Raw genomic sequence first — 13,457 nt, 5'->3', positions numbered from 1 at the left:
GAGCTTTCTCCCGTTGTTTGACTTATGTTATTTAACTCTGGAGAACCCGTTATCTCCACTGGTACTGCTGCACTTGGGGTATTATTCTTTCCTTCACGTTCATTTCCACCATCATTGCCAATTCTAGCTTGTGGTCCCGTCCTATCCATCGCTCGACTGGTCGCAGCAGCAACAACACTAATGGCAGCACCAACGCTCGTCATTGCGGTCACAAGGTTGGTCAAACTGTCCGCCGGTATAGTTATCTCATTACCTCTCCGTCCTTGACCTCGATTACGCCCACAACCACACCCACGAGACGCCATTTGGTTCCTGTTCACACTAAACAAGTGATATCAAGGTGATCAGTCTCAATATCGTAAGTCTAGTGTTTCAAAGTTCCAAGTGCATGCTCTGAACATTCATGCCATATATATCAGTTAGATATCCTAATCAACATGTATAGACACTCCGAGTATGCCCAGAAGTATAATCAGTCCGTCCCTCAGGCTCTATAGGAACGAACTGCTCTGATACCATAATGTAACACCCTACTATACTTAATCTTATGCTTAAGTCATAAGACTAAGATAGTAAGGTATTACGACCTCTAAAAATAGAAATATATATATATATATATAAAATAGGAAAAGAGATACTTAACTAGGAGCCTTGAAAAATAGGTAAATCAAAATCGCAAAATAAAAAGCGGAACGCTCAAGAAACAGAATTGCTTGCGTGCTAAGGAACCTAAAGGTTGTAGACATAAATAAGCACAAGAATGAAAAGAGAGCCAAGGGTACAGTGAAACTAGCTCCTGACTCAGCCTGGGAAGCCAAGACTGGCCGGAGAATATTTACATATATATACAAGTATCCCAAAATATCCAAAATATAGAAATAAAGTCCTAACTCTCCTGTAACCTCTATGAGGAACATAATAAACAAGTTTCTTGGAGAGCAAGCTAAGTATATAGGTATACAATCATAAAACCCAAAATAACCCAAGGACTACTCCACTTCAGGATCCAGATGTCTAGCGAGGAGCCTCTCGACCTGCATCTGAAAATAACAACACAGTATGGAATGAGAACCGGAGGTTCTCAGCATTGTCAAAGTACCACGCGTATAATAAATAAGGTCCTGAGAATTCCATAGGCAATCCTAGAACTTCATTATTCAATTATCCAACTTAATTACTAAACAAAAACCATAAACAGAGTTAGGTATTCTAAATCCACATAACTTACTCAATTTCAATCCACACCTATCACCAAACCATTTCTCCATTTCTTCCATCCCTCCATCACCCATAATGCAATAGGAACAAACAATCAAACAAGTTCAAGCACAAGTAATGAACAGATAATACAAGTAGCAGGTGATATATATCAATTAGGCATTCCCAATTAAGGCATAGCAAACAAAGCACATATATGAATATGATGAATGTCTATCCTACAGGCCGTGAGCTCACGTGTCGGTTATTTTTCCAGAATCCGACACATCTGGTAGCTAACCCAGACATTGGTCTCTAGGTTGTGCATCTCCAAGAGGATCATAAATGAAGGAGAGTGCCTTTCCACATCGAAGGAGTGTGCCTTTCCACCTTCTCCTAGAGGATATATGAAGGAGAATGCCTTTCCACCTCGAAGGAGTGTAACTTTCCACCTTTCCCACATCTGCATCACGACAAGAGAGGGAACTTCCGTCCTCAACTTGCCATATCGACAATTTCGGCCACACACAGTCATTCCCAAATCTCATCATTTATCATCATCATTTCCTTACATTCGTTCTTTATAGCCATAAAAACATGTATTCATTTAGCTTTCACATCATTCTCTTATAATTCATCACGTTTACCCTTTCCGGGTCCCGACCAAACCATTTAACAAACTCTTCTCAACCTCTTTAATATCGAATAATCTTAAAATCAACCCAATTCTAACATTAAATCAATCACATCACATGAATATTAAACTTTAACTTCTCGAACCCATGACTATCACTAAGACATCCTCGACACTCTATTTTCTTTTCTATTTTTAATATAACAAATGAACTCAGAATTGTGCAAACTTTATGTTCAGGCGTTCATCTTAAAACAAGATTTCTAACAAATCAAAGATCATAATTTTCTGATTTTTCTAGCCTCAGGAATAAAGAAAAAACCGTGACTGCTCTGCAGTACATAAAACCAGAAAAATAGCAGCAGCATGTGATATTCAAAATTCAATATAAAATCTAAGTTAAATCCAATGACTTTAAAAATTAATGTAGTTAAACTTTACTCATCCAGGTTTCTTTCTCAATTGGTTCTGAGTTAATACCATTTTTAATGAAGAAGTTACATTACCTAGAAGTTAAGTAAAAATGAGTCAAAATCTGTTTTAGAAACCAACAAGCTTAGTACCTTTCAATTTGAATAACTTTTATTACAAAACTCCAATTAAGCTAAACTTCGGTTTGGGAACTCCTAGCTCATCCAAAAACAAATGTGTCTTGGTTGCAACCCAATTTCTATTCAATTCTAAGAGTTACAAGCATTGAAAGTTGGTGTGAAATTTGCTGAAATCTGTTTCCTTTCAGCTTTGACCACCAATATTCAAAAATTCACAACTTCCAATCCTCAACTCTTAAAATTCTGAAGTTTTATAGAAATAAAGAAAGTTAATTAAATTTTATAACAAAATTGGTTTTGCTCCAAAACTCAACTCGTAAAAGTCGCAGCAAGACAAACAAGTTGCTGCCCTGTTTGACCTTTTCTGCTGCTGGACAGATTTAACAACCTAACTTTAAAAATTTGCCATAAACTGTATATTTAACAAAAAGGTCCCAAATTTTCTAGTTTAGTTCCTTATATTCCCAAGTTTTGCCTAAACTTGGTCTCATTCAATTCCGATAATTACATAATTAGTTACAACATATGTAATACTACCACAACACAACTCTACATTCTTATTAACAAACACCAATCCTAATCCATCATAAATAAATATAAGAGCACACCATTAATAACTTCCACACCTCATAATTCCAATATATATCCACCAACAAATTTATTCCAACAATATTACAAGGCTAATCATTAAATACAACAAACAATTCAACTTATCCTATGATTCTTCTAACCTATGTTTTAACAACACCGTAAATATTAAATGTGCGAAACTTAAATCATACCTTGGCCAATCACTTAATTCACCCAAGGCTGCCTCTCAACACAAAATTACAGCCCCTCCAAGCTCAAGTAAAACAGCCACAAACTAAGCTTTGATCACCAACAAGCCTCTAAATATTTCCAATTAAATTCCAATGCATATATACCCACTTAATCTACACCCAATACATGTACATATTCCAATTTCAATTTTTTCATAATAAATACAAGATTAAACTAGAGTTAGGATATTCTTACCATACCCATATGATCAATAGCGTGAACCCATAAGTCCTGAAAGCTAACTTGAACCTAGAACACAAGAATTGAACAATTTTTAACTTAATTGTTCATGAATTTTCGAAATTAGGGGAAGCTAGATGAGAAGGAAATAGTAAGTTACCTACCAAATTGTTCCATGGGTTTCGTAGAGCTCGTCGTGGTGAACGCGTAGTCGCAAATGGTTTGTCAATCGAAACTCCGGATCAAAAGTTATCTTTGTTTGAAGATCAACCAAGGTTTTGGAGTTCATCCCTTCTTCTTCCTGCATGTACGCTGCTTCTGTTGTGTTTCTAAGAAAGAAAATGAGCTCAAGCTCATTTATATGCTGGGCCGGTTGGGCCCAAGGGTCCGGTTTAGGCCCGGTTCAACCGGTTTGGCCTGTCCAGTCCAATTTTGGACCAACTTTTTTGAAATTGGTTTCAAAATTCTCGTTTCAAAGAGCTCTATCCTATTTTGATATTAGTTTTTCATTTCTAATTTTTCTATTTAAAATTTGATTTATTGACTAATTATTTACCGATTTTAACGGGGTTTACATGTTTGGATTTGAATTGGAGAAGAAAGGAGCGTGTTTGAGCTTCTTGAATGCTTTTTCTTCGTGTTTGGCAATGGCAGAAGTGATTTCTATCTTCAACCCACGTTTATCAAAAGCTATAAACTCTAGCTTTCTGTTTAGCTTTTCACGTTGGATTAAAATTTATATTCTATGTACCAATTATGTCTTTCATTATTCATATGTTTGTTTTTTTTATAATATTTTTTCTAATACTCTATTATGCATATTATTGTTTCTTTATAAAATTGCTGTTTTTTTTGTTTATATGAGTTTTTTTATTGTTATTGTTATTTTTTTATGTAGAATATTTTTTTTTACTTTGTATTATGATTCTATTAATCCTATTAGAGTACTAAAGAATATTGAGAGTACTAACAAAAGAATATTAAAATTTATTTAAATATTTAAAATAAAATTATAAAATAACATAAAATAATTATTTAAATTTATGTTCTTTTCTCTAATTATTTAAAATGATTTTGAATAATGTAATTCAAATAATATTTAATTTATTATAATCTATTTTAAATAAAAATTATCAAACATAAACCAAATTAATACTAACTCAATTTTAATTAAAATCAATTTTACAAAATTAATTTTATACGAGTTTTCTTTTGCAAACAATAGTCTAAACACATTGAAAATTGCCGCTTACGTCAGGTAGTAGATTTGGTGCTTATGTCACAGTGATAAGTGGAGATTCCGCTCATCCGCCGCAAGGTAGACGACAGCACTCACAAGTTTTGCGCATGTTTTTTTTTTGGTATTATGGTTTTGCGTTTGCTATTAGCCTATTACACACGGTGCCTCGGTTGCTCAAAAATATTTAATATAATAGTCTTTAAGAAAACAAATATTTTCATAAAAAGCCAATTCAGATAGGCCTACATTAATCCACTAATGAATTATTATTTTGCTTTTTTTTCGGTCATGTAAATTATTTTGCTTTGAACAAGCCAAACATGTGTAAGAAATTAAAGCGAAACAATAGCATGAAATCTATAACAATAAAAAAATTCAATGGAAAACATGAAGTGCATCCATGAAGCTGTGCAAAATAGATACAAATTTTTATTATTGATCGTACCATTTTCAGCAAATACTTCATGTGTAAATATAAGCTTTTATTATATTCATATGTATGTGCATATGGATTAGAACAAAAGTTTTTTAATTTTTAAATATATGTAAGTATTACAATAATATTTCGATAAATTATACAGATAAGTTTGATTTGGGTGAGTTTTATGAAAAATAGATTAAATGAAAAATGATTAAAATAAAAGATACGGGATAAATGAATTTGTGAAAAAAACACTTCTATTAATGACAAATAAACAATATAAGAACTAATGATGAGGAATAAAAGTAGTGAACAAGTGTTGAAACCTTTACTAAGATCACAAGAGGATGAATAAACTTTTTTAGAATAAATAGGGGTTAATTAATTTTGCTGCAGCATGTTCTGGTGGAACACCAGAATGCCCATTTTACGTGCTAAGTTGATGAATAAAATGAAGAACAATAAGAAAAATTTGAGGAGAGAAAAAGATGGACATGAGCTTCTAAGTTTTAGAAAAAAAGTCCTCTAAAGAGGTGGCTTGAGGTCCTTTTATAGTGTAAGGCCATTTTAAAAAGGAATCCATTATCCACTGGTTATAATGTGATATTTAGTCTACTCCTTTTATCCCAATACTTGTTACTAAATAAGGAAGTTGACAGAAAATATTTTTAAATATTTTCATCATTTCAAGTTTTTTTAACTAGAAATGGAGGAAGTTGATTCCCAGAAGTTAAACTAAAATTCTGGTGTGGGTGTCCATGACAAGGAGGTGTCCGGGTAAAAAGGGTACTCATGACATGTGACATTAGTGAAGAGACATCTAGGTTAGTTTTCTTTTAACTAGATGATATTCTCTATACTCCAAATTCAATCAATCCACTTCTACCAATTTAGTTCCCGGTGAAGAGAAATTCAACTCTTCAAAATGTTCTTTTGGGTGCCATTATTTTACCCAACATCTTTAGAAGGAACTTGACTCTTTTTTTTACCATGTTTTTGGATCTTTTTAAAATTATTTATGTACAAAAAAATTATATTTTTAATATATAACCATAAATCCCAATGCAGTCTTTGAAAGTACAAAGTATTTCCTCAAACTGCATTGAATTTTTTATACTTAATATAGCTATAATATTTTTTTTAAATAATAACAATAATTTTTTAAACATATCATTACTCTAAATAATTAAATCTCCTCTCTTTTATTCAGTTTTTTATAATGCTATATATATTTGTATATATCATGATATTAAAATACAAATATGTTTGTATAATTTGAATATAATTATATACTCATAAAAATGAATAAAAAATGCTNCTTAATTTAATTGATTAATTTTTTTCTCTTAAGAAAGAAGAAAGGGAGAAAGGGCTTGTTTGGGTGAGCTTCTAAAAAAAGATTTTTTTTAATTATCTTTTTTTAAAAGATCTTATGTAAAAGTAAAAGTAATTTTATGTTTGGATATCTCATATAAAAATATCTTTTTATCTATCAAGTATGTTTAAGTATAACAATATAAAAGTACTTTTTGTTTATTTATTATATAAAAAATATTTTTTAGGAAAAAAGATCTTTAAAAAAAGATGTAAATTACAGCTTCTCAAAAAAGATGTTTTTCTAATTTTTTTAGTACTTTTACTTTTACTATTAGAAATTTGCTAAACACGTTAAAAAATAAAAAAATCTTTTTTATCAAGATAATGACGCCCAAACAAGCACAAACTCTTACCCTCTTAATTTGATACATTTTAAATTTTGGGTACCTTGGTTAGAAAGAAGCAGAAGAGAGAAACACCAGAAAAAAGAGAAGAGAGCGTGTTCATCATCTTTTCTTTTAGGACATTTTTCTACACAGCAGCCAGTGCCACCACTGCTATCACCACCATCATCCAATCCTCTATCTTTTTTAACAAGTGAAAGTTTTTATTAGGGCAAGGGACATTCTTACATTCAACCTCGCTTTGTCTTCTCACATGGTAGGATTATTTTTATCTTTTTTCTTCAGCATTGCTCTCTTTTTTTTTTGTCATACAATGTGTACTCCCATTTTCTTGTATGAGATTCTGGCACTTAAATTCTTGCTATTGTATTTTTAATATTTTTGATATTCTGAATCGTATTCTAAACTTTTGTCACTCTGTATTCGTGTTATTCTAAACTCTTGTTACTATGAACATTGATTATTATTCTGTACTCTTGTTACTTTGAATCCTTATTATTATGTTTTTTGTGTTTGCATAACTCTCTTTGTTCCGATGTAACCCATCTCAATCCCGATGTATATTGAATTGTTAATTCTGGAATTATCCTGACAAAGGTCTTTTACCTTCACAAAATGAAAGAACAAGAATGGATTAAAAATTGTGAGAAATTCTCATTTGTAACTAAAAAATAGATATTTAAAAATAAAAATAAAAAAATTTTGGTATAGCATAATCATAAGTAATTTTTTTATAAACTTTTTTTAATTAGAGCAATTTACTAAGGTTCAATATTCATATTCTTTCAAAATTGTATACTTATAAGGTCCTGCAATATTTTTATATACTTCACCAAATAAAATACGATATTGTAAGGATACGAGGAGCAAGATGGCCAAATCAAGTAAAGAATATGATGAATAATTTTCATACCTTTGCTTTTTTGCTTCCTTTGAGAAGTCTTGGTTGTTTTCTTGACATGCTATTCTCTTTGACTTTCTCAGAATTTTTTGAGTATTCTGCAATATTTTCCTTTATATTTTGTGTTGGTGTTCTTGAATTTTTTATTGTTGGGATTGTAATGATATTGGTACTCTTTTGATTTTGCTATTGGTGTTGAGTATTATTGTCGTTGGTATTTATGTGATCTTGATATTCACTCTATTTTGTTGCTACTGTTCTTCTTCTTTTTTGTTTTTTTTAAGAATTGTTTCTTTTTGTTAGCATGCCTCGTGTGAAACTTGTTGAGATAGTGGATTATGACTCAGGCGACTCTTAATAACAGTTTAGGGACTGACTCTTCTGTGGATGATGTGGACGATGTTCCTTAAGAATATGCCATTAAGTTTTCTGAATCTATCCCCCAACCTTGAGTTAAACCATCGGACAATAGGACTACTTTTGTGGATCCTCTCCTCATTAAGAAACCTTTTTTGGACCCTCTTCCCTCTAGCTCGTTATTACGTACGGATAAAACTATAAAACCAGGCTTTGATTCTTTGGATTGTAGAGTTTTAGGTGAATTTATTGAAAAGCCTTCATATCAAATGGGTCCTACTCTACTTCATTCTCGGCTTAAGCGCCAAGAATTTTTTTAGACATCTTTTAAATCTAAAGCAGCTACTCACGTGAATAAGATTTGGCAGAAGTGGGTATCCATATTATTGTTTGAGGAGGGTGGTGATTTTGTGAGGAGATTGAAGTTTGCTGGTGTTGCTGAGGCTATCCGCACATTCACAGGTTGATTGTTCTCTACCATTTATTATCATAATTATTTCTTATCACTTCTTTACTTTGTTGATAAGAATCAATTATGATAATAGATGGTAGAGAACAATCAGCCTGCGAATGTGCGAATAGCCTCAGCAACAACAGCAAACTTCAATTTCCTCACAAAATCACCATCCTCCTCAAACAATACTATGAATACCCACTTATGCCAAAATTTATTCACGTGAGTAGCTGCTTTATATTTGAAAGATGTCTATGAAAATTCTGAGCGCTTCAGTCGAGAACGAAGTAGAGCAGGATCCACTTGATATGAAGGCTTTCCAATAAATTCACTCAAAACTCTACAATCTGAAGAATCAAAATCGGTTTTTATAGTTTTATCTGTACCTAATAATGAGTCAGAGGAAGGATGGTCCAAAAACAGTTTCTTAATGAGAAGAGGGTCCACAAAAGTAGCCCTATTGTCCGATGGTTTAACCTTAGGTTGGCATCTTGAGGAACATCGTTCATATCATCTACAGAAGAATCAATACCCAAACTGTTATTAGAATCTTTCGAGTCACTATCCACTATCTCAGCAAGTTTCACACGAGGCATGGCAACAAAAAGAAATAATTCCTAAAAAAAAGAAGAAGAACAGTAACAACAAAATAGAGTGAATATCATGATCACAAGAATACCAATGACAAAAATACTCTCAACACCAATAGCAAAATTAAAAGAGTACCAATATCATCATAATTCCAACAATAAGAAATTTAAGAACACCAACTCAAAATATAAAGGAAAAAAATTGCAGAACACTCAAAAAAATCTAAAAAAGTCAAAGAACATTGCATGTCAAGAAAACAATCAGAGTTCTTAAAGGAAACAAAAAAGCAAAGGTATAAAAATTATTCATCATATTCTTTACTTGATAAGGCCACTAGATCCTGATATCCTCACAATATCATATTTTATTTGGTGAAGTATATGAAAACATTGCAAGACATTATAAGTTAGCAGTTTTAAAAAAATACGAATATTGAACACTAGTAAATTACTCTAATTCAAAAAAGTTTATAAACAAATTACTTATAAGTATGCTATACGAATTTTTTTTTATTTTTATTTTTAAATATCTATTTTTTAGTTACAAATAAGCATTGATCATAATTTTTAATTCATTTTTTTCTTTCATTTTGTGATGCCATTGGAAACATATATAAATGAGGATATAACATCTAAAGTTTTAAGGTGAAATATCTTTATCAGGAAATCCCTATCGCTAATTTCAGAATTAACAATCCAATATATATGGTGACTGAAATGGGTTACATGAGAATGAAGAGAGTTATGCAAAGACAAAAAACATAATAATAAGGATTCATAGTAACAAGAGTACAGAATACTCGTAGTAACAAGAGTTCAGAATAACACGAGTACAAATTAACAAAAGTTCAGAATACCAAAAATATCAGAAATGCAATAGCAGAAATTCAAGTGCCAAAATCTCATACAAGAAAATGAGAGTACACATTATATGAAAAAGATAGTAGAGTTTCGAGAAAAGATAAAAAAAATTCTACCAAGTGAGAAGACAAAGCGAGACTAAATGTAGGAGTGTCCTTTGCCTTAATAAAAACTCTCAATTGTTGAAAAAGATAAAAGGTTTGATGGTGGTGATGATAGCAGTGGTGGCACTAGCTGCCCTGTAGAAAAATGCCCTAACAGAGAAGATGATGAACACACTCTCCTTTCTTAGTGTTTCTCTCTCTTTCTACCTCTCTCCAAATCCAATACTCAAAATTTAAAATACATCAAATTTACAAATAAATTATGAATCTATTTATTTATTTTTCTATTCATATATTTATTTTTTCTATTAACATTCAAAATTTTTAACAAAAGCGTTTTTTTATTATTTTTTTATGAGTACATACTTATATTCAAATCAGACAAACATATTTATATTTTAATATCATAATAGAGTAAATTACCAATTATGTCCCCGAATTTGTAAAATACTGACAATAATAACCCTAATATTTGTTAACGATAATTATACCCTTACAAATTTTAAAAACGCAACAAATCTGCCCAACCGTGAAGAGAGCCCTTCTCCGTTAAACGGATCTTGGTGATGTGGCAGATGAAATTCTAATGTGGCATCCTCTTAAAGGCTTTCGTCCTGTTTCTCCTTTATATGGAGATGAGAGAGAACGTTTTTTCCAATTCTCCAGAAAGATAAACCCTAACTACTATCATGCATGGTGGAAGCAGAGGCATGTCCAATAACAATCGAAGGACATAGTCAATCGAAAATAGTAACTTTAAAGGGATTGAAGAACACGGGAACAAGCCCTATGACGGGACATGCTTCTTCCGTCTTCAGGTGGTGGTATTGAAGTCGAAGACGAGGAGAAACTCAGGGAGATAATTTTTCAGGTGTCCTCTATGGAAGGTATGTATGAATTTTTTGGTGAATCTGTCCCCCTTCCCTATTGAGAATTGAGCTTGATGAATGGCTTTTGTACTGGACAGACGAAAAACACTGGTGTTCATACCCTGACCGAGCTCCCCCAACTCGGAAGTTCATAGAAGGTCCGACCTCGTCCCAAGGCCCACGCCTGAGGTCGGACCTCGGACAAATAAGCTAAGAAGGCCCATCAGAAGGAACGAAGCCCAAAACCTAAAGGCCGAAAAGGCCTAAAGAAAGGCGGTTCCACAAAGATAGGGATAAAGCTCCCAAAAGATAAGATAAGATAAGAATATCTTATCCAGGGAAGATCACAACCAACTACTATAAATACACTGGAGCACCCAGGTATAACTCATACTCTAATTCTACTCAATATCTGCTTGGACCCATGCTAACTTAAGCATCGGAGTGTCATTGCAGGTACAACCACCAGCCGCTCGGCACATCAAGCTCGGGTCACAGCACCCTCACCTCGGGTCTTGCCAGACGACCGAGCTACACGTTTCAGGTAACCCCCGGAACAAGTACTATTTTGCTTAATACGTATATTAAAAATTTTATTAAAGACGATAAAGAGACTAATCTATTTGACAAAAAATAATTCTAAAAATTTTTTACAATAATAAAAATTTATCAACAACTAAAATATTTAATCTAAATTTTATTAAAGAATAATTTGGTATTCCTACACCTTTTCTAAATGAACATCTCACTAGTATTTTTCTATATATTGTGTTTTCTTTCTTTGTCTCCAAATATTGCTTAATAGTATGAGTAAAATTCTAGTGTAGTCCCTAGAAGGACAAAGCGATCTTTGTCCAAAAAATAATATCCCTTGGTCCTTGTTCCTGCTTGTTGTAAGACATGGTGGTCTTTCTATCATCTCCAGCATCAAGACCTAACGGAATTTACTTACGCGTTAATGATGTGTCAATGAGTTGCCTGGTAAGTGTCGGGATGGCTAGTAAAAAATGGACAGACATCGATTCATCCCTATTTTTTTGACCAAAACATTGCCATTTTATAAATGATCAAAATAGTTCATTGAGTGTGTATACTAGCTTTCTATATAACCCATATCCCTAACCTTAATTTACAGAAAGTTCTAGACTCTTTTTCTATTCTCCCTCTAAAAGGTGAATCTACGATGGTGTACGTGGTAGTGTTTCTGAGTGGACCTCTGATAATGCCACTGACAAAGCACAGGAAAAGCGATCTGACAGCATCAATGATAGACTCCTTGACAACGTTGACAGAAGTTAAAGGTGTAAGTGAGGAGCGGATATTTTATACGCTTTTTGACATCATTTTCATATAGTTTTTACTAGTTTTTATTGAGTTTTTATAGGTTTTAGTGTTAAAGCCTGCCTGGACATACAACACTTGCCCACTGAAGCAGCCATCATGGGACTAGCAAACGGCCTAAAAGAGGGACCGTTTAGCCAATCCCTATCCAAACGATACCCGACCTCCCTATACGAGGTGCAGGAGCGGGCAGAAAAATATATCAACATGGAGGAAACCTCCCAGTTAAGAGACTCTTCTAGGAAGGAATCAACCTCCCCCCTCCGAGATCGAGATCGGGAGCAGAGGAAGAAAGAAGAAACCAACTCGGACAAGCCACGTAAATATCACAGTTACACCCCCCTCCGAGTCTCCTTGGTAGACATCTACAGAGAAGTATGCCACACCGAAAAGATCCCACCACCTCGACCGCTAAAACATAAAAGAGCGGGGAGAGATCGGTCCGAATACTGTGAATATCACAAGCTCTACGGTCATTCTACTAATGACTGCCACGACCTAAAAAATGTTATAGAAAAGCTAGCCAGAGAAGGAAAACTCGACAGATACATAGCAGAGAAAGGAGAAGAGACCAGGAAGAGAAGGCGGGGAGATAACGAAGATCGGGCCGAACAAACCCCGCGAACCCCGGAGAGGCACATACACATGATAAACGGAGGTTTCGCAGGCGGAGGAACATCCAGATCCTCACGAAAGAGACACCTCAAAGAAGTCTACCATGTCCGAGAAGAAAGTCCCCTGCCCGAGTTACCTACCATCTCATTTACCCGAGAAGATGCTCAAGGGATAATACCCGGGCACGACGATCCAATGGTGGTCACCATTATCCTAGCAAACGCCAACCTACATCGAACCCTGGTTGACCAGGGAAGCTCAGCAGATATCCTGTTCAAAACAGCCTTCGACAAACTCGGACTTGAAGAAAAGGAGCTAAAGGCCTATCCCACCGACTTATTTGGACTAGGGGACACCCCGATCCATCCCTTAGGATACATCTCGCTACACACTACCTTTGGAAGAGGCGAGCAATCTAAAACATTAAGCATCGACTACATTATAGTCGACGTTACCTCAGCGTACAAACGCCCTCATTGGGCGACCAACCCTAAACAGACTAGCAGCTGTAGTCTCGACCCCACACCTCTGTATGAAGTTCCCTACCGCAAAAGGAATCGCTACCCTAAAAGGCGACCAAAAACTGGCGCGGCGATGCT

The 13,457-nt window shown here is 33.9% G+C and overlaps 1 long non-coding RNA gene across 1 annotated transcript; it reads right to left on the bottom strand.

Moving 5' to 3' along the window:
• Nucleotides 1–861: 861 nt before the first annotated feature.
• LOC110275095 (uncharacterized) lies at nucleotides 862–3,698 on the bottom strand. Its single transcript, XR_002367332.2, has 3 exons — nucleotides 3,549–3,698; nucleotides 3,400–3,453; nucleotides 862–1,040 (listed from the first exon to the last, which is right to left on the bottom strand). It is a non-coding gene; the product is annotated as an uncharacterized LOC110275095 (long non-coding RNA).
• Nucleotides 3,699–13,457: the final 9,759 nt, after the last annotated feature.

Source organism: Arachis duranensis, chromosome 9 (genome assembly GCF_000817695.3).
Source record: "Arachis duranensis cultivar V14167 chromosome 9, aradu.V14167.gnm2.J7QH, whole genome shotgun sequence".
Lineage (NCBI taxonomy): Eukaryota > Viridiplantae > Streptophyta > Magnoliopsida > Fabales > Fabaceae > Arachis > Arachis duranensis.
Note: the sequence above shows the minus strand (reverse complement) of the source record. Positions and strands in the feature narration are given on the sequence as shown.